The 22276-nt window shown below is 36.7% G+C and overlaps 1 long non-coding RNA gene across 1 annotated transcript; it reads left to right on the top strand.

Annotated features, from left to right (window-relative positions):
- Positions 1-5460: 5460 nt before the first annotated feature.
- Positions 5461-13321, top strand: LOC100372159 (uncharacterized). Its single transcript, XR_014931325.1, has 3 exons — positions 5461-5631; positions 7600-7762; positions 13207-13321. It is a non-coding gene; the product is annotated as an uncharacterized LOC100372159 (long non-coding RNA).
- Positions 13322-22276: the final 8955 nt, after the last annotated feature.

Genomic DNA, 22276 nt, shown 5'->3' with positions numbered 1-22276 from the left:
GTATTGGTTAGTCTACTATATGGCATTTATAAATGTATTGTTTTGTGTCTACAATATGGCATTTATATGAATGTATTGTTTTTTCTACTATATGGCATTCATATCAATGTAATGTTTTGTGTCTGCAATATGGCATTTATATGAATGTATTGTTTTTTCTACTATATGGCATTCATATGAATGTATTTTATCTACTATATGGCTTTTATATGAATGTATTGTTTAGCCTGCTATATGGCATTCATATGAATGTATTGTTTAGCCTACTATATGGCATTCATATGAATGTGTTGTTTAGTCTACTATATGGCATTTATAAATGTATTATTTTGTGTCTACAGTACGGCATTTATATGAATGTATTGTTTTGTGTCTACTATATGGCATTCATATGAATGTATTGTTTAGTCTACTATATGGCATTCATATGAATGTATTGTTTAGTCCACTAAATGGCATTTATATGAGTGTATTGTTTAGTCTACGATATGGCATTTATATAAATGTATTGTTTTGTGTCTACAATATGGCATTCATATGAATGTTTTGTTTTGTCTACTATATGGCATTCATATGAATGTACTGTTTAGCCTACTATATGGCATTCCTATGAATGTATTGTTTTTTCTAATGTATGGTAGCCTATGATTGTATTGTTCTGAATTAGATAGCATGAAAGAGGGGTAACCGGTTTCTTCTGACTGATCAAATTTTAAGTATTAAAATTTATGCAACTTTCATATTTTTACTTTTTTGTGACTAGTTAATCTGCCACATGTGCTGTTAGAGTTGTATGTATATGTCGTGGGTGAAATGACTTCTGATGGTAGATTCTGGATCCAGCATATAAGAAATGAGAAAGAAGAAGAAGAATATCACAAAATGCTGGACAATATGAGAAAGTGAGTCGTTCTGTTTAACACATGATTTTGACAATTTCTTTACTTAATGGATTCTAAATTCTTGTCAAATGACATTGATTGGCTACAAAAGATTAACACTTTGAATGCTCCTGTCAACTTTTTGCACCAGCAACAAAATTGTTTACAGTCTGTTCCTCCTTGCATGAAATGTTGATAAAAATTGACAAATCTTTTGGTCAAAAAACTAAAAGCAATATTTGAAATTGTCGTATGGACCAAAATGATGATAAAATTTAGTGACATTTTTACAAAATATGAAAAATATTTGGTCTTTTTCAATGCAAAGCCCATTTTTATACAAAATAAAGTTCACATGACTTGTAGTTGATGGGAATGTGTGTTTATTTTGTCCAAAATAAACAGAAAATTTGAAGAAAAATACATAGTGTGCAGAATGCTAAACTGAATCTTTGATTTGATTTCTACTTTGGTTTCTAGGCATTTGTCAAACCACCCTACATGTGTTTTTTTGTGTAAACTATTGGCAGCTTTTAATGGTGAAGAGAAGAAATGGTGCAGGGCTAAAGTAGAAGGGCAAAATAGTAACATGGTAAGGCATGGTAACTTATTTGTTAAGCTTATTATCCGCTGGCTTGTTGGTAGGTGATATTTAAATAATAACACATGACCAACAGCGTGAGGGCAGACAAAAAATTGTGATATTGCCCGAATGACCATGTGTTATTTATTTTATCACATCGAGCAGACATTCATCACGAGCAGACATAATCAAGCATTTCTCGGCTGTTTACAGATGGATTTCTTTCAAACTTGGTATATACATTAGAAATTATGGGTTCCTGATGCACGTCATTTTGTTTTTCAGATCGGATTCAAAATTGCTGACTGGCGACCATTTTGTTTTAATGAATGGGCTTCTAGACCCATATCTCTGACTTGCTTTGACTGATAGTATTTTCAAACTTTAAATATTCATTATACATCATGTCATAGATTTACAGATATATTGGTTTGACAATCCTATTCAAATTGGCCGAATGGCGTTCATTTTTGTGCTGAAAAATCATCAAAATCTAGCATTTTTCGGCTGTTTACAGATGGATTTTGTTCAAAATTGGTATATACATTAGACATTATGGGGCATTGATGCAAATAATTTTGTTTGTCAGATACATGTAAGATTCAAAATGGCCGACTGGCAGCCATTTTGTTTTAATGAATGTGGTTCTAGTGCCATATCTCTGACTTGCCTAGACTGATTATGTTCAAATTTTAAATATTCATTATAAATCATGTCATAGATATACAGATATATTGGTTTGACGATCCTATTCAAAATGGCCAAATGGTGGCCATTTTTGTGCTAAAAAATCATCAAATATCAAGCATTTCTGGCATTTATGGATGGATTTTGTTCAAACTTGGTATATACATTAGACATTATGGGTTCCTGATGCACGTCATTTTATTTTTAAAATATAAATTAATTATACATGTATTCAAAATGGCTGATTTTGTTTTAATTAATTCTGTTCCAGAGCAATATCTCTCAATACTTGTTTGACGATCAGATACAAATGTCAATCATTTTAATGTTGAACAATCATCATAATCATCTTCCTGACATGTTTATGTTCCAGCTATATTACTATAAACAAAACTATATATCTTAAACTAATAGGGACTGTGCCATGCATGGCTTGTTTTTCAGGTTAGATTCAAAATGGCCTACCGGCAGCCATGATTGTAGTTCCAGAACTGTCTCTCTGATATACCTTGACGATGACAATGACAGATTCAAGATGGCCAAATGGTTGTCATTTTAATGTTGAAAATGCATCAAAATCTGGCATCCTGGAACTAGATCTCAGTTGTACATGGATAGAAATGTTCTAGAGCTATGTCTCTGACATACGTTGACTGATCGCAATAAAACATCATGTAATTAGTTTCATGTTCTGATTTTAAATGACTGACTTGTTTCAGTTTTGTTTACTGTTGAACCAACGGGGACTTGAATATATGCTACATGTCTAATATATTAAACTACACTCAGACTCTATGTATGTTGCCTATCCTACAGGTGTTTGTGCGTTTTGTTGACTATGGTAATTGTGCTTGGATGTCATCTGATCTTGTACGTGAGCTGCCAGTGGAGTCCCAAGATTATCCATTTCAGGTATCAAGTTTTCTCAGGACATTTAACATGCCTGTTCTGATGCATATCAAAAAACTAGCTTGGGTAGTGCCATTCTTTCTATGTATTAATCAATTTTTCTCTGAAACTCTTCGACATATTTCAATCACTCTAGAAATGTTGTTGATAACTTTACAAGGTTAACTTGATCATTATTTTATTTTCAAATCTGCAAATACCAATTGTCATGTGTGTATTTTAAAGGGTGGTAGTCGTCGCGCCACACATGCTCAAAATATACGGGTCTCATATAAACAGAGATGACGACTTTGGCTGTTACGCAGATCGACAAGTACTAACTGAGACGTTACTAAGCATTAATTAGGTATTTTTTACGTGATTGGAAAGTATCGAAGGAGTCAACGGCGGTAATTAGTGCAAGTTGCTAATTACTAAAGGTCAAACCTCATACTTGTGATTTCCATTAGATCAAGTTTATCAACACATGCGACGACGACTACCACTCTTTAACAGTTTCCTATATGGATTTGATTATGGTTAAATTTTTTATAATTATTTTGTGAATAATAATTATCTAATTTGCATACTGGTAAGTAACTGTTTTTATCATATTTAGTTTATCTTGAAATCTTGCTCAAATAGGTAACAATTTGGTTTTATGTATATTTTTTTGTAGTGGAAAAGCTAGAAATGTTAACCAACAAACGACAAACTTTGAACACAGATATATTTTGAATAATATTTTATATTTGTATCTATACGTAGGCCTTTGAATGTCATATTGGTGGATACACTAGTCACGTATTTTCTGCTGTTGCACAAGCTGAGTTTACAAACTTGACACGTGGGGTGGAACTAAGAGCCTTCATTATGAGCCAGGTAAAGTTAATCCAATCCTGTCGTCTTGTATAAAACAGATTAATTCCTAGACTAGTATTTTTATACATCGCTAAACCTATTTTGCCTTATATTTCTACACTTATGACACATGTATGCTTTTCATTTGTATGTTGCCAAAAAGTCTTATTATCGATCTACATGAATAATCATGTGATTGATTAGTCATATGATGTACAGTAAATAGGTGGAGTGTGTTTGATGTAACTGCATGCTAAATCGTAAAAATTTTGTAACATTTGACATTCTACATGTACCCTTGGGTGGCAAAAAAATTATTTTTCAATTTTTTAAAAACATTTTGATCAACGTCTGAAGAGACTGGGATGTTATGTCTATTTAGCCCAGAATTAACAAAGAAGTGGGCAATGCACTAATGTTTTGAAAGGAGAAAAATGTGCTGCCAACGGTTGAAACAAGGAATCAAAGTGACTCAAATTCATACGTTCTCCCATGTTTCCAATATTTTCATGGTTAACAATATACAAAACATGTGTACATACTTTGTTGATTTCAGAAAGTTCCTGAAAGTGATGTCTATTTTACTAAACTAATAACTAAAGATGGTATCTGTTTGAATGAGAAAGTCTTGAAAGTAGGTGAGTGAAGAATAGGCATGGAAAGAAATAAAAAAAAATAATTACATTGCTGTTCCAATGCTGTACTCTCTGCTTGGTGCTATAAATGTTACTGGAGTAATTAAAAAATTGAAAATAAAAGGCAAATTACAACTTTAAAAAAAATTAAGTTTAATTTAAAGCGCGGTAGTCGTCGCGCTGCGCATGTACGAAATATATGGGTCTCATATAAACAAAGATGGCGACTTTGACTGTTGTGCAGATCAACGAGTACGAACTGACACATTTCCAAGCTTTATTTAGGTAATTTTCATGTGATTGGAAGGTATCGAAGGAGTCACCTGCAGTAATCAGTGCAAGTCGCGCCAAGGTCAAACCTCATACTTGTGATTTCCATTTGAAGAGTGCATTGGATTGTGGGAAAATCAATGTTTATCAACACTAATGTTGAACATGCGCAGCGCAACGACTACCACGCTTTAAGTTTGTGAGTATTTTACTGATGATGTATTGTTTTTTGTTCACATAGATGCAGCTATTCGTAAAATACTGTTACCATTCCCTCATGGGGAGCTTCCAATATACAACCAAAGCCAGCAAAGCATACCATTCGAGCAGTTCAGTAGAGCAGTATTTCAAAGTGATATTCGTCCAGTATATCTGCCGACAGCATCTCAACATTGGATGCGACCAGACTATTCAGCCAATGTACCAGTTATGCTACCACCAAATCGCTTCTCATTACCAAGATCACCACCAGCTCGTCAATTCATGGTGGTACCTCAGAGATTTGGTATGAATCAGGACAGACTGCCTTTACATATCCCACCAAGACAGTCACTAGAATCTTGCATTGATCAGTCATATTCACAGCCACTTTCTCCGAGTAGATCAGCCTCATTTGCTGTGAAACACAATCCTACACCCATATACAGTGTCAGATCAAAGCCGTTACTGTCATCTGGTGTCCACGGGCTGGATCAATCATCAACCCAGCACACATCTACTCCGGTATTGCCACCTAGGGGTGGAGAACACGGCGTTGTCAACGCTTCAGAAGTATGGGAAGAGTCACCACCAGTACAAACTGATGCATCTTATAATGCTAAGTGTGGTAAGTCCTGTATGTAAAAAGTTTTTGACCTTTGCTTCATCAGTATTTGTCCCTGTCGAAAGTAGTCAGAAACAGACTTGTTTGGATTCCACCTGAAAGTCTGAGTGTCAGACAACTTCATAACTTGGATATGCATGGACTAATTTGTTCAAAATTTATAATACCGTACTCGACCGCGTTGCGCCCATGCCCGGGCAAGCGCCCACTTTTGCGCAGTTTTTATATTTGGGGTCACATTCGGCAAAGCACCCACCCCTTCAAAATGCAACTAATTTAAAACTTGGTCTTGCGTAACAAATCTTGGTAATCGTTTTTATATGATACAGCGTGGATATCGATCGCTGTGAACATGTTGTGAATGCGTAGAACACGGTAACCGTGCGTAAACTACGCTTCGACAATGACCTGTTAAAATAAGTAAAATGCGATAAATATTCAGTTTACCTCTCAAAAATGGCTAGTTACTAGTATTTTGGAAAAACCATGTCGTTTATTCACTGAAATCAATTCCAACAGATCGTACTTCGACATCGATTATTCACTTCCGCATTGCGTTACCGGAAAGTCTTCGGGAATTTTCGAAGAATTGCGTCAGTACAACACAGCATTCTGATTAGTTAATAACCAACTTGACCCATTAGATCAAAGGACGCTGCTGCAGGTCAAATCTGCAATTGCATCATGGCGGAAAGTGATTTTCATCAAGAGTTTGCGTACGATCCAACAACTTCGTCAGTGGAAATAATATGACAATTTTGACTTCGACTGTGTTCCAACAGACTCAAATGTTTTTAATTCCGTAAATTATGGTACGTAATTAATATTGTAATAAAATGTGCGTATTTTTTGTGATCATTTCTGTTTCTTCATTGTGAAAATCAATGACGACGCAATTAATTTAGTAATTTGATTTTCCCTCAAAGACGTAATCTGTCACTTGATGAATCAAAATTTTCATTTGCACTCTTTTTCGAGAGGGGTGCTCGGGTAAGCGCCCACCCCTACAAAACCGTGATTTTCTGAGTTGAGGCCCCTGGGCGCTAACGCGGTCGAGTACGGGAATATTCATAAGCACAATGTTCTGTTCTTTGTTTTGTTGACATTTGTCTGATTAGTGTCTGTTTTTGTCCAAGAAACACCAAAGTTCAACATTTGATCATCTACCATGTTTTAAACTTGATACCGACATCACTTACCGGGGGGGTATATTTAGTTCCTGATGCATTTCATTTCGCTATTTAGTTCAAAATGGCGGCCATTTTGTTCTTCATTTGAAAGAAGTCCAAAAAACATTGACTTCTGTGCATCTGTCCATCCACTCGTATTCAAACTTGACATCTCAAGATATATGCATATGCATTTATTTTATTCATAAGATCAGGATGGCCAAATTGGTGGCCATTTTAGTGCTAAAAATTCATCATAATCAAGCATTTCGGCCATTCTGGGACCAATGTATGACAGATTTTGTTCAAACTTATAATGCAACATTCGACATAGATGACCGATTTTGTTTTTAAATGCTGTTTCAGAGCCATATTTCCTGACATGTCTGGACTAATTATCAATAGCTGACTGGTTTCACTGTTTTTTATTATTGCACAACAGGAACTGTCATGTCTAAAACAATGAGAACAGACTTGATCTACATGTTTAAAGTGTACTAGTTTTTGAGTTCCTATATTACAGAATCCGCCACAAAAATGGCTTTCTACAATGGCTGACTCTAATCAGGTGTAATATAGTACAGTTCAGAGATTCAGTGTCTCAATGACGTAACAAAAACAATATAACAGGCAAACAACGTTATTTTCAGTGTTTCTATGAATTACTAAAAAATAAAACTGAAAGTACTTCCAAGTTCTACAATGATAGTAATTCTGTCTTTTCTAGATGTCAACAGATCTGACACCATCCACACTGTCTCTATTCTCTCTTAATTGCCTCATGTATTCATCTCATTTATAGTTTACCAAGACAACCAGTTGAAGCCTTCATCATTTGGAGATACAGATGAGGTGAACCCTACGAGTAAATCCAACAAACCATTTGATGATGATGTCTGGGAAGAAGGAAGAAACCCTGTCACTAACTCTCCATTGGCTCCCGAGGACCAGACAGTCAAACCCAGGTAAATTATTCTAAAATAATACGACTATTATTTATGTGACAAGCATCATCAGTTGCCATGACAGAATGAAAAATGTACCAAAACTGGTCAAACAATTTTTATGATAATTTTTAGCAAATATATAAATCACAAAATATGTTATAATAAAAACTGGACATGCTCATAATTATGTATACTGTAGAATACTTTATTTTCGCTTGGAATTTATTTTCGCTATTTTCGCTGAAGGGATGATTCTGTGAAAATAAATTCTAGCAAATATACTTTTTTTCCTTTATTTCACATTAAACTCATCAAAAATCAGCGAAAATAAAAGTATTCCACAGTAACCTTAATTGAGGTTATTGAATTAAGGATAATTTGCCAGATTCATAAAGATCTAATAATTACAATATTTGTAAAAAATGGCTGGACCTAAGTGAATTCACTGTGAGATCCTATGTTAACCTTTTCACCACCAGTCCAAAATAGTCCCGTTTATAGTCTGCACTTTCCTTCAGAAGATTGGGACAAAAATAGCCAAATTATTGAAATAAAAATGGAAAATGTACTCAAATTTTGTCTGTCGGCTCCAAAATTAGGGTTCATTACCACAAATATTGAAGAATATGAGAAAAAAAGTGCAGACAAATTTGGGAGCGAAAGTCTGGTGGGGAAAAGGTTGAAATCAAACAGAAATACGGGACAAACAAAAGTCATATCATCCCAGTGGTATCAAAACATTGCATAGGAATTTTTATCACATGTATCATGCACTTTCGGTGTAATAACACCCGTGTGATATTTTTGGTATTACACACTTTGAAAGTGACGTCACACTTTAAGTCTGTGATGTGATTGGCCAATACAGCTAATTTCACCTTTGACCTAATCAGCAAAGTTAGTACTGAATTATGCAACACTTATGATGAGGCAGATTTTAATGACAAATTATGTAGAAATTATTACATATTATACTTATTAGATTTTTAGATGCTATATAATCTCTGATTTTATCGCTGTTAAATAAACAAAATATTAAAGATATTAATCACAGTCTCAATTCTCCCAACCCGAAAATAGTTCGGGCATGACAATGTTTCGTCTTCTGTCAATCGTACAAATTTGCATCTCAAAGTAAACAAACCTTCAGCTGATCGAACGTTCAAAATCATGATACATATGGGCGACTTAGTCAATACTTTTGATATAGACGTGACAGAATTTATGAATGATGAGCAAGAAAGACCAAGTGAAGGTACGTTTACGTTTTTTTCTTTCGTCAGAACTGATAAACTGAGATCATGATCACTCAGCATATTGTATGATCGCATAATGCATTGGGTAAAAATACATCACAATACTGCGAGTACTAAATAAAATGATTCCACAACATGAATTTATTTTTATATTTATAATAACAAATGTAACATTTCTTTTCGTCACAGAAAATGCTTCCTTGGGTGAAGCGACAACACAGACCACTGACAGCGACGGCGCCGAGGCCGGGCCTTCACGACCATATAGATTTGTAACATGTGTTGGGGAAATGTGAGCCTATGTACTGATAGTAGCGGTCGTGAATATCTTGAGTTCTCTGAACGGCAAACTAAAACTCGGACTGGAGAAAATCCAAGGGATACCAGAAAAGTGAAGCCAAAGATGTGGGACGTCCCTGCGAATCCCAGAAGATGTCCAGTTGCTATTTTCAAAAAATACCTCAGTTTACGACCAGCTAGTTACACAAATAGTGACGACCCATACTACATCGCCACGCATTCTCGCGGACTGCCCAGACCGGGTGAGCAGTGGTTCCGTCACCAGCCTATCGGAATTAATAAAATAGGTTCCCTGATGAAAAATATGGCAACTGCGGCAAATTTACCCCCAAACAAACGCCTCACAAATCATAGTGCCAGAAAGCATCTCATCCAGAAATTAAGTGACCAAAATATACCACCGACACAAATAATGCAGATCTCCGGTCATCGTAACATTCAGTCCGTCAATGCCTACAGCACTATATCAGAAAACCAACACAGAGAAATTTCTGGCATTTTGAATAATCAAGTAGCCACCCCTAACTATAGCACATCAAACCCGTGCCAAACATCAATACCTTCTGTTATGCAACCTCAACCACAACGTAACATCGCGTCCCAGTTGACATCAACCAATATCAGCCATCATGCCTCGACCTTGAGTTCACAATCCACACCGATATTTGGAGGCCCCATTTCCGGCGGAGTATTTAATGTACACGTACATTACAACATTGCCAACAATGATAGTTCAACAATTCCACCGAAAAGACGTCGGATATATGTGTTTGATTCCTCTCAGTCATCAGATGAGAACTAAATAATAACTTTCAATCGACGCAGCGTTGACTTCCATGTTTGATCTCGTGGACCATGTCAATGACGTCATGGAGTGACGGGGAAACCCCCGATAAATACTTGTAGTTCCTACAGCTTTTTGATGTATTTAATAGTTTTTACTGCTTTCGTTTTTCGCTTTAAGTATTTAAGTTAAAAATAATGTAATTTGTTTATTTGTATTCTAACTAGTTTGGTGTTTGGACCTTTATTAAAGTTCTTTTTGATCGCTTTTGTCTCTTCAATGACTCTTCACTTTTACTTGTTCGACCGAATCAATGCGCCCAGTGTTTGCGTTGTCGATTTCGGCTGCCGACGACAGTGGAAACATTTGGCTTTGAATTACAACAAAAAAGAATACATGTGATAAATAGGATCTCAAATTTGTGACCGTGTAATATCTGATTTATTAAACTCGTGTAGTAATTTTCATATGTTCCTATTACTACACTCGTTTAATAAATCCGATATTACACGGTCACTCATTGGAGATCCTCTATAACAAACGCAAAACTATTTTTGACTCCTGTGTGCGAAGCACAAAAAGGGAGTCTTTGCAGTTAGTGTGTCTGTCTGTGTCTGTCTGTGTGTCTGTGTCTGTCTGTGTGTCTGTCTGTGTGTCTGTGTCTGTCTGTGTCTGTCTGTGTGTCTGTCTGTGTGTCTGTGTGTGTATGTGTGTGTATGTGTGTGTATGTGCATGTGTGTCTGTTCCACTGATATCTCAAGAACCATACATTGATTTTTGATAAAACTTGGTGCATAGATGCTCTTGGCCAAATGCGCAGACTTGATTAGGTTTTGGTAAAAATCCATGCATATTAATTACCTAATTTGCATGATAATTAGCTGATTTTTAGCTGTTCCATGACTGTTCTACTGATATCTAAAGAATCACTCATTGGATTTTGATGAAACTTGGCATATAGATGCTCCAAACTAATGCGCAGATTTGATTAGTTTTGGGTAAAAATCTGTGCAATATTAATTACCTAATTTGCATAATGATTAATCAATTTTTGGCTTTTCCACTGATATCTCAAGTAGTAATCATCACATTTCAATGATACTTGGTACATAGATGTCATAGGACACTGCACAGACCTGATAGTTTTTAGGATAATATGAGTACATAATAGTTGCCTAATTTGCATAATTAATTAATTTTCAGCTTTTGATATTTCAAGTAGTAATCATCACATTTCAATGAAACTTGGCATATATATATCATAGGACACTGCACAGACCTGATAGTTTTTAGAGTAATATCAGTACATATTAATTACCTAATTTGCATAATTAATTAAATTTCAGCTTTTGATATTTCAAGTAGTAATTATCACATTTCAATGAGATTTGGCACATAGATGTCATAGGACACTGCACAGACCTGATAGTTTTCAGGGTAATATGAGTACATATTAATTACCTAATTTGCCTAATTAATTAATTTTCAGCTTTTGATATTTCAAGTAGTAATCATCACATTTCAATGACACTTGGTACATAGATGTCATAGGACACTGCACAGACCTGATAGTTTTTAGGGTAATATCAGTACATATTAATTACCTAATTTGCATAATTAATTAATTTTCAGCTTTTGATATTTCAAACAGTAATCATCACATTTCAATGACACTTGGTACTTAAGATTTTAATGAAACTTTTAAAGAGAACTATGCAGAGACCCAATTAGTTTTTGGTAAATATTTATGCTTATTAATCACCTAATTAACATAATTAATTAACACTGATATCTCAATTTCTGATCATCACATTTGAATAAAATTTGGTACATAAATGCTCTAGAACAATAGTCGGCCTGATTAATTTTGGGTTAAAATTTGTTCATATTAATTCTCTAGTTAGCATAATAATTCATAATTTTTTTGTTCTGTTCTGTTCATATTAGTTACCTGATTTACATAATTAGTTTTCAGCTTTTCCATCAATATCTCTTGTACAAGTAATTTTTAATTAATTTTTAATGTGTCTTTAATACTCTCAGCACACGAGAGTTCTTTCTAAGCTTTCTTTGATTTTGATTAAGTAAGCACATCTCAATGCCATATTTCTTTCTGAAAGATACTGTAGAAGTAGAAATTATTCGCGTGGTTTTAATTTTGCGAATTTATCGAGGAGTGTCCAAAAGCTTAGTATTTAATATAAAGGATACAGTAAATAGGTGCCAGACTGCAATGAGCTGCAAATAGTTGTTGTGTAATACTGGTTGAAGGCTGCACGTGTCTGAAAACAACAAGACATTGACTGACTGCTTCATGTGGTGTGACCCTTTGTTTTATTTTCCAAAAATCCACGAAATCTTTGGACAGCTCAAAACAGTTAAATTAAACACATGCGAAATTAAACGTTTCTACAGTAGGCATTGACATTGAACTATAAAAAATAAATACAAGTTAATAATAAAATCATTTGATCCACGTCCTTCACACATTTTGCTACATCTTGCATTGAATGGAAAATCACCTATTGGATGTGTCTGAGAGTACTCGAGCTGGTTATCTATCTCAAAAATTTTTTTTATAACTCAGATTGAAAAGATGGTTGATGCACTTTATCGGTACATCGGTTGATTCTGTAGAAATTTAAGTGTGAGATGCACTTTTTTAGTAGTAAACTACTTTATCACTTTTTAACCATAATAATTTAAAATAAAATTTTACATTGATGTCAGGAAAAGTGCTGGCTTTCAAAGGTTAACTTGTTTCCATATGACTTCTTATTATTGTTTCCTGAGCATGAGTCATGCATGAATAATAAATTAAATCACATGAAATACATCCTGTCAGCCAGTGTGAATCAAAGTGCGCCCTCTTTGGCAAGTTGACATTCCATTCTTTTGTTTTTATCTCAACTTTGATTGGAACATGTCCAATAAGATCTATCTATTTTACCGAGATCAAATATATAACTACTCAGAGTCGAGCATAGGCTCATGTTTACATTGAAGTGTCAAAACTGTATGATTCAGATGATGGTAAAATTATGACATGTATATATACTTCTGAATTTATTGATTGAGTTTATATTTAATTGATGTCAGTCTCTTTTTTTTATTCCAAACAGTGGACCCCGGGGTACTCATTCATTTGGTGATACCAGACATGTGAAGACTAATTTTCCTAACCGCCCAACGAGAAGTAACTTTCCACAAAGAGAAAGTGATTATGACAATAAAAAGGTATGTGATTATGTTGAGATCCGCCCAGTCACTACCTTGGTAACCAGATGTTATTTTTCAACTGGAAGTGTTAATTCCATGTGCTACCTTTCTACGCTACACTTTGAAAGGACTTATTGACATGTTTTGATCGACTCTCATGGTTTTTGGGAGAGTTTATATCGCTTGCTGTCAACAGTGAAACACTCTTCCTGTCAACTAATAAAGTTACGGTATTGTTATGATCATAAATTGTGTTCTATTTGTTTCCAACAAATAACATATCTGGAGCACACGCTGTGAAAACTAATCGACAATGCAACGAATGCCATTTTAATTGTCTCTTCTGCTGGGCCTTTTCTCTCAGAATAAAAAGGATTCACGCATGTATGACACTGAACTTGAAATTTCAGTTTGTTTAGGCACTGACAAATATCTTTCAATGATACAGAACAAAACTGCCAATAGCTGGTATTACAAAAAGAGAAGTACTGGGACTGTATTGTCAATATCTTGCACCCTGGAACTCTTTTTACTTAGCTCCGTGCATGCACAAACCGCAACATCAGGGTAGATTAGTTACATATATCATTAGCCATATAGTGTCTAGTCGGCTGGGCAATAATGTTATGTTGTGAAAATAAAATAGGTGTCCACAAACTATTGGTACATTTACAAACAAGGGATTTAGGTCACAATGAATTTATTTTTAGTCCCGGTTCGGACGTAATGATCTCAGTTATGCATGGACGGATTTTGTTCAAATTTGGTAAATACATTAAACATAATAGGACCTTGATGCACGTCTTTTTTTTTTTCGGATCAAGTTCGAAATGGCCGACTGGCGGCCATTTTGTTTTAAAGAATTCAGTTCTGGATCCGTATCCGAGACATGTCTGGATTGATCAAGTTCAAACTTCACACACACATGGTACATCATGTCACAAATTGATATGTGCATTTGTTTCATGATCCGCTTAGCAATAGCTGAATGATGGCCATTTAAGGCTGAAAATGCATCAAAATCACATATTTTCACAATTCCAGAACCGGATCTCAGTCGTGCATGAATGGATTTTGTTCAGATTTAGTGCATATATTAAACATAATATAAGCTTGATGCACACCAATTTTTTCTGCGGATCAAGTTCAAAATGGCCGACTGGCAGCCATTTTGTTTTAAAGAATTTAGTTTTTGATCCATATCTCGGACATGCCTGATCAGATCAAGACCAGACTTCACACACATCATACAATGTGTTGTACATATGCAGGTGCATTTCGGATCAGACCACTGAAAGTGGTCTGAGATTTCGGTCATGATCTGCTTTGAATGTATATGTCACTCAAATATGAATGGAACGGGGACATGTCATTGACAATGACTTGTTGATCATTATTTAATTGCTTTGATCGGTACTTGATATGTAGGTTCCTTTATCTGATGCGGTGTAGTTGTCAGATTTTTTCATTTCATGACGTTTTTTTTTCATTCTGTGTTTGTTAGCCTAACCCATGCCTTTTTTGACTCCTGTGTGCGAAGCACAAAAGGGAGTCTTTGCAGTTACCCTGTCTGTATGTATGTCTGTATGTATGTATGTATGTATGTCACTTTTTTTGTTCCACCGTTATCTCAAGAACCACGAATCAAATTTTGGTGAAACTTGGTACATAGATGCTCTGGGAAAATGCGCTGAGTTGATTAGCCTTTGGTAAAAGTCTATGAATATTAATTACCTAATTTGCATGATAATTAGCTGATTTTTAGCTGTTCTATGACTGTTCCACTGATTTTTGAAGAACCACTCATTGGATTTCAATGAAACTTGGCACATAGATGCTCTGAACTAATGTGCAGATTTGATTAGTTTTGAGTAAAAATCTGTTAATATTATTAACTACCTAATTTACATAATGATTAATCAATTTTCGGCTTTTTCACTGATATCTCAAGTACTAATCATAACATTTCAATAAAACTTGGTACATAGATGTCATATGATACTGCACAGACCTGATAGTTTTAGGGTAATTAATTACCTAATTTGCATAATTAATTAATTTTCAGCTTTTGATATTTCGAGTAGTAATGATCACATTTCAATGAAACTTGGTACATTGTTACTTGAGGACAATGCAGAGACCTAATTCGTTTTTGGGTAAATATTTGTGCATATTAATCACCTTATTAGCATAATTAGTTAATTTTCAGCTTTTCACCTGATATCTCAAGTACTAATCGTGACATAGATTTTCTAGGACTATGCAGAGACCTGATTAATTTTGGAATAAATAATTTTACCTATTAATTACCTAATTTGCATAATTAGTTATTATTTTGCTGTTCTATGGCTGTTGCACTGATGTCTAAAAACCACTCATTGGATTTCAATGAAACTTTTAAAGAGTACTCATCACATTTCAATGAACCTAGGACTATACCCCATATTAGTTTTTGGTAAATATTTATGCTTCTTAATTAACATAATTAATTAATACTGATATCTCAAGTATTGATCATCACATTTGAATAAAACTTACATAAATGCTCAAAGACAATAGACAGCCTGATTAATTTTGGGTTAAAATCTGTTCATATTAATTCTCTAATTATTATAATAATTAATATTTTCTTGGTTCTAATCACATTTCAATGAAACTTGGTACATTGTGCAGACCTTATTAGTTTTACACTTAAATCTGTTCATATTAGTTACCTTATTTGCATAATTAGTTTTCTACGTTTCCTTCAACATCTCAAGTTCAAGTAATTTGAATTAATTTTTAATGTGTCTCCAATACTCTCAGCACACGGGAGTTCTTTCTAAGCTTTCTTTGATTTGTGTATTATTTTTATTTAGCAGGTATCAAACAGAAACCGCCGAAGTGGAAAATCAACAAGAACTTCAGTTAAAGACTCTAGATAGATATCAATTGAGTGTTCAAGTGTTCAGTATTGTTTAATTTCATATACAACATGTATGTATAGTTGGATCAGGAATATCCCATGAATATCTCGTGAAGTTAGGCATATCAGTTATGCACACTCGTGATTGGCTTATGAACATCCTGTAAAGTTAGGCATAGATTTATCGTAGTTAGGCATATCAGTTATGCACACTCGGCTTATGAACATTCTGTAAAGTTAGGCATATATTTGTTGTAGTTAGGCATGTCTATATATATCGTACATACCCATTCTCTAAGCACCAACTAATTGTCAATGAGGGGTGTTCGCGAAATCTTAAATCAGTCCCTGCCACAATTCCGATAGGTACTATATGTTTTTCAATAAAACTATTATTTATAAATTACAGGAAATCTGATAAATAGCCATGGAAAAAAATTCCATGAAGATGTTGTCAGTGTAACTAGAATAAGGAATGTGATTAGCAATACAATTCTGTAAAAAGAATAAAAGCACAGAAAACAAAGCATAACGCTTTCTGATTAAGCGAGGTCATAATTATTGCTTTCCTAGGCATATTGTGGACATTTTGTGTAATTTACAAGTAAGTATATCCAGACTTATAGTTAGGCACACCATGGACATATTGAGTAGTTAGGCATATCATGGACACATTGTGTAGATAGGCATATCTACCTACATATTGTGTAGTTAGGCATATCTACCTACATATTGTGTAGTTAGGCATATCTACCTACATATTGTGTAGTTAGGCATATCTACCTACATATTGTATAGTTAGGCATATCTACCTACATATTGTGTAGTTGGGCACACCATGGACGCATTGTGTAGTTAGGCATATCTACGTACATATTGTGGAGTGTTTAATTAGCCAGTGCATTGGGCTAGTTGATGAAATACCGTGACAGGTCTATGTCTACAAAAGACTATACAGTAATATTTACTTTGGTATTTATTTCAATTTATAGATTTTCTGAATATTTTTTACATGAGTGTTTTTTTGCCTTGTAGTTGTCATTGTGTTATTAGTTTTTTCAGTGTTAGGTTTAATAGTACCTTGTTTTATGTTAACATACTTGTGAATCGGACTGCAAGCTGAAGAATCTGAGCCAGCTTTTGGAATACATATTAAAATATGCATGTATAATATGTCTGGTAAAATATCATATATAGTCATTTATTTGTTTATTGTGGCACTTTGTTACAGGGAAGTACCTGTACTTTAAGGAATAGCCTTGTGTTCAAATTTCTTACTTTGAAACTTGTTACGTAATGAAAATGAACTTTAGCAACACACGCATATGTTTTTGGTTTGATCTATGCTTGAATTTTTCAACAACAAAAATAACTTTCTCGAAATTCTGTTTTAAGTTTTATCTCAGATAAATATTTTTTGTTTGTTTTTAGGTGCTTGTATCAGTGCACATACAAGATTTGGTTAACGGTTAATTTACCATAAGTTTGAGTTACTAGATGTGGACGTTCAACAAAAACAAAATTATATGTTGCCCAAACTCAAAGTTCTGTTAACTGTTAATTGAACCACATGTTACAATTTGGGCGTGGTTTTGCAAAAGTGGGCCTAGTTTCTAAAATAAGGGTGTGGTCATTTTTTTTAACTCTTTGTTTTCATGTAACACTGCTTATACAAGATCTTTGTACTTTTGATTTAAAAAAAGATATTGCATCAGTCTTTGTGTTTGTACAGCTCTATATCAAAGTACAGATGTCTTGAATAGATTACTGGTACATATTGTTCAGTTTCGGCTTGATTAGGTGAGAAAGGAGTGGGTGGATACTCTCCATAATTGAGATTATTCAGGGTGTATTTTTCACTTGATTTATTTTGCCCAAATTGGTGCATTTTTCAACTATCATGTTTATAGGAATAATTTAGGTTAGAGTTTGATATCTTAGTTCGACGAATTACTTATTGTCCAAAATATCGGCAATTTCTTGCAATAAACTTTTTGTTTCAAAGTTTTCCATGAAAATCTAGTTATTTATTTTGCATATGACAAATATTTGTTGGTGCTTGTAATGTGGTAGAGCTGTACTTATGTGGTAGAGCTGTACTTATGTGGTAGAGCTGTGCTTGTTATGTGGTAGAGCTGTGCTTGTTATGTGGTAGAGCTGTACTTGTAATGTGGTAGAGCTGTACTTATGTGGTAGAGCTGTGCTTGTTATGTGGTAGAGCTGTGCTTGTTATGTGGTAGAGCTGTACTTGTAATGTGGTAGAGCTGTACTTATGTGGCAGAGCTGTGCTTGTTATGTGGTAGAGCTGTGCTTGTTATGTTGTAGAGCTGTTCTTGTAATGTGGTAGAGCTGTACTTATGTGGTAGAGCTGTGCTTGTTATGTGGTAGAGCAGTGCTTGCTATGTGGTAGAGCTGTTCTTGTTATGTGGTAGAGCAGTGCTTGATATGTGGTAGAGCAGTGCTTGATATGTGGTAGAGCAGTGCTTGATATGTGGTAGAGCAGTGCTTGATATGTGGTAGAGCAGTGCTTGATATGTGGTAGAGCTGTTCTTGTTATGTGGTAGAGCTGTGCTTGTTATGTGGTAGAGCTGTACTTGATATGTGGTAGAGCTGTGCTTGATATGTGGTAGAGCAGTGCTTGATATGTGGTAGAGCTGTACTTGTAATGTGGTAGAGCTGTTGTACTTACGTCGTAGAGCTGTGCTTGTTATGTGGTAGAGCTGTGCTTGTTATGTGGTAGAGCAGTGCTTGCTATGTGGTAGAGCTGTGCTTGTTATGTGGTAGAGCAGTGCTTGATATGTGGTAGAGCAGTGCTTGATATGTGGTAGAGCTGTGCTTGATATGTGGTAGAGCTGTGCTTGATATGTGGTAGAGCAGTGCTTGTTATGTGGTAGAGCTGTGCTTGATATGCGGTAGAGCTGTGCTTGATATGCGGTAGAGCTGTGCTTGATATGTGGTAGAGCTGTGCTTGATATGTGGTAGAGCTGTGCTTGATATGTGGTAGACTTGTGCTTGTTATGTGGTAGACTTGTGCTTGTTATGTGGTAGAACTGTGTTTGTTATGTGGTATAGCTGTGCTTGTTATGTGGTAGAACTGTGCTTGTTATGTGGTAGAGCAGTGCTTGTTATGCGGTAGAGCTGTGCTTGTTATGCGGTAGAGCTGTGCATGTTATGCGGTAGAGCTGTGCATGTTATGCGGTAGAGCTGTGCTTGTTATGCGGTAGAGCTGTGCATGTTATGCGGTAGAGCTGTGCATGTGATGTGGTAGAGCAGTGCTTGTTATGTGGTAGAGCAGTGCTTGTGATGTGGTTGATCTGTGCTTGTTATGTGGTAGAGCAGTGCTTGTGATGTGGTAGAGCAGTGCATGTGATGTGGTTGATCTGTGCTTGTTATGTGGTAGAGCAGTACTCGTTATGTGGTAGAGCTGTGCTCGTTGTGTGGTAGAACTGTGTTTATGATGTGGCAGTGCATGTGATGTGGTTGATCTGTGCTTGTTATGTGGTAGAGCTGTGCTTGTTATGTGGTACACTTGTGCTTGATATGTGGTAGAGCTGTGCTTGATATGTGGTAGAGCAGTGCTTGTTATGTGGTAGAGCTGTGCTTGTTATGTGGTAGAGCTGTGCTTGTTATGTGGTAGAGCTGTGCTTGTTGTGTGGTAGAACTGTGCTTATGTGGTAGAACTGTGCTTGTTATGTGGTAGAGCAGTGCTTGTTATGTGGTAGAGCTGTGCTTGTTATGCGGTAGAGCAGTGCTTGTTATGTGGTAGAGCAGTGCTCATGTGGCAGTGCATGTGATGTGGTAGAACTGTGCTTGTTATGTGGTAGAGCAGTGCTTGTTATGCGGTAGAGCTGTGCTTGTTATGTGGTAGAGCTGTGCATGTTATGTGGTAGAGCAGTGCTCATGTGGCAGTGCATGTGATGTGGTAGAACTGTGCTTGTTATGTGGTAGAGCAGTGCTTGTGATGCGGTAGAGCTGTGCTTGTTATGTAGTAGAGCTGTGCTCATGTGGCAGTGCATGTGATGTGGTAGAACTGTGCTTGTTATGTGGTAGAGCAGTGCTTGTTATGCGGTAGAGCTGTGCTTGTTATGTGGTAGAGCTGTGCATGTTATGTGGTAGAGCAGTGCTTGTGATGTGGTTGATCTGTGCTTGTTATGTGGTAGAGCAGTGCTTGTGATGTGGTTGATCTGTGCTTGTTATGTGGTAGAGCAGTGCTTGTGATGTGGTAGAGCAGTGCATGTGATGTGGTTGATCTGTGCTTGTGTGGTAGAGCAGTACTCGTTATGTGGTAGAACTGTGTTTATGATGTGGCAGTGCATGTGATGTGGTTGATCTGTGCTTGTTATGTAGTACAGCAGTGCGTGTGATGTGGTGGAGCTGTGCTTGTTATGTTGCAGTGCATGTAATGTGGTTGAGCTGTGCTTGTTATGTCGCAGTGCATGTGATGTGGTGGAGCTGTGCTTGTTATGTCGCAGTGCATGTGATGTGGTGGAGCTGTGCTTGTTATGTCGCAGTGCATGTGATGTGGTGGAGCTGTGCTTGTTATGTCGCAGTGCATGTGATGTGGTGGAGCTGTGCTTGTTATGTCGCAGTGCATGTGATGTGGTGGAGCTGTGCTTGTTATGTGGCAGTGCATGTAATGTGGTAGAGCTGTGCTTGTTATGTGGCAGTGCATGTAATGTGGTGGAGCTGTGCTTGTTATGTCGCAGTGCATGTGATGTGGTAGAGCTGTGCTTGTTATGTCACAGTGCATGTGATGTGGTGGAGCCGTGCTTGTTATGTCGCAGTGCATGTGATGTGGTAGAGCTGTGCTTGTTATGTCGCAGTGCATGTGATGTGGTGGAGCTGTGCTTGTTATGTCGCAGTGCATGTGATGTGGTGGAGCTGTGCTTGTTATGTCGCAGTGCATGTGATGTGGTGGAGCTGTGCTTGTTATGTGGCAGTGCATGTAACGTGGTAGAGCTGTGCTTGTTATGTGGCAGTGCATGTAATGTGGTGGAGCTGTGCTTGTTATGTCGCAGTGCATGTGATGTGGTGGAGCTGTGCTTGTTATGTCGCAGTACATGTGATGTGGTTGAGCTGTGCTTGTTATGTCGCAGTGCATGTGATGTGGTGGAGCTGTGCTTGTTATGTCGCAGTGCATGTGATGTGGTAGAGCTGTGCTTGTTATGTCGCAGTGCATGTGATGTGGTTGAGCTGTGCTTGTTATGTCGCAGTGCATGTGATGTGGTGGAGCTGTGCTTGTTATGTCGCAGTGCATGTGATGTGGTAGAGCTGTGCTTGATATGTCGCAGTGCATGTGATGTGGTGGAGCCGTGCTTGTTATGTCGCAGTGCATGTGATGTGGTGGAGCTGTGCTTGTTATGTCGCAGTGCATGTGATGTGGTAGAGCTGTGCTTGATATGTCGCAGTGCATGTGATGTGGTGGAGCCGTGCTTGTTATGTCGCAGTGCATGTGATGTGGTAGAGCTGTGCTTGTTATGTCGCAGTGCATGTGATGTGGTGGAGCTGTGCTTGTTATGTCGCAGTGCATGTGATGTGGTAGAGCTGTGCTTGATATGTCGCAGTGCATGTGATGTGGTGGAGCCGTGCTTGTTATGTCGCAGTGCATGTGATGTGGTGAAGCTGTGCTTGTTATGTCGCAGTGCATGTGATGTGGTGGAGCTGTGCTTGTTATGTCGCAGTGCATGTGATGTGGTAGAGCTGTGCTTGATATGTCGCAGTGCATGTGATGTGGTGGAGCCGTGCTTGTTATGTCGCAGTGCATGTGATGTGGTAGAGCTGTGCTTGTTATGTCGCAGTGCATGTGATGTGGTAGAGCTGTGCTTGATATGTCGCAGTGCATGTGATGTGGTGGAGCTGTGCTTGTTATGTGGCAGTGCATGTGATGTGGTGGAGCTGTGCTTGTTATGTGGCAGTGCATGTGATGTGGTGGAGCTGTGCTTGATATGTCGCAGTGCATGTGATGTGGTGGAGCTGTGCTTGTTATGTGGCAGTGCATGTGATGTGGTGGAGCTGTGCTTGTTATGTCGCAGTGCATGTGATGTGGTAGAGCTGTGCTTGATATGTCG

Source organism: Saccoglossus kowalevskii, chromosome 13, assembly GCF_978046115.1.
Source record: "Saccoglossus kowalevskii chromosome 13, keSacKowa6.1, whole genome shotgun sequence".
Lineage (NCBI taxonomy): Eukaryota > Metazoa > Hemichordata > Enteropneusta > Harrimaniidae > Saccoglossus > Saccoglossus kowalevskii.
The sequence above is the reverse complement of the archived record's forward strand: the minus strand, read 5'-3'. Positions and strand labels throughout refer to the sequence as shown.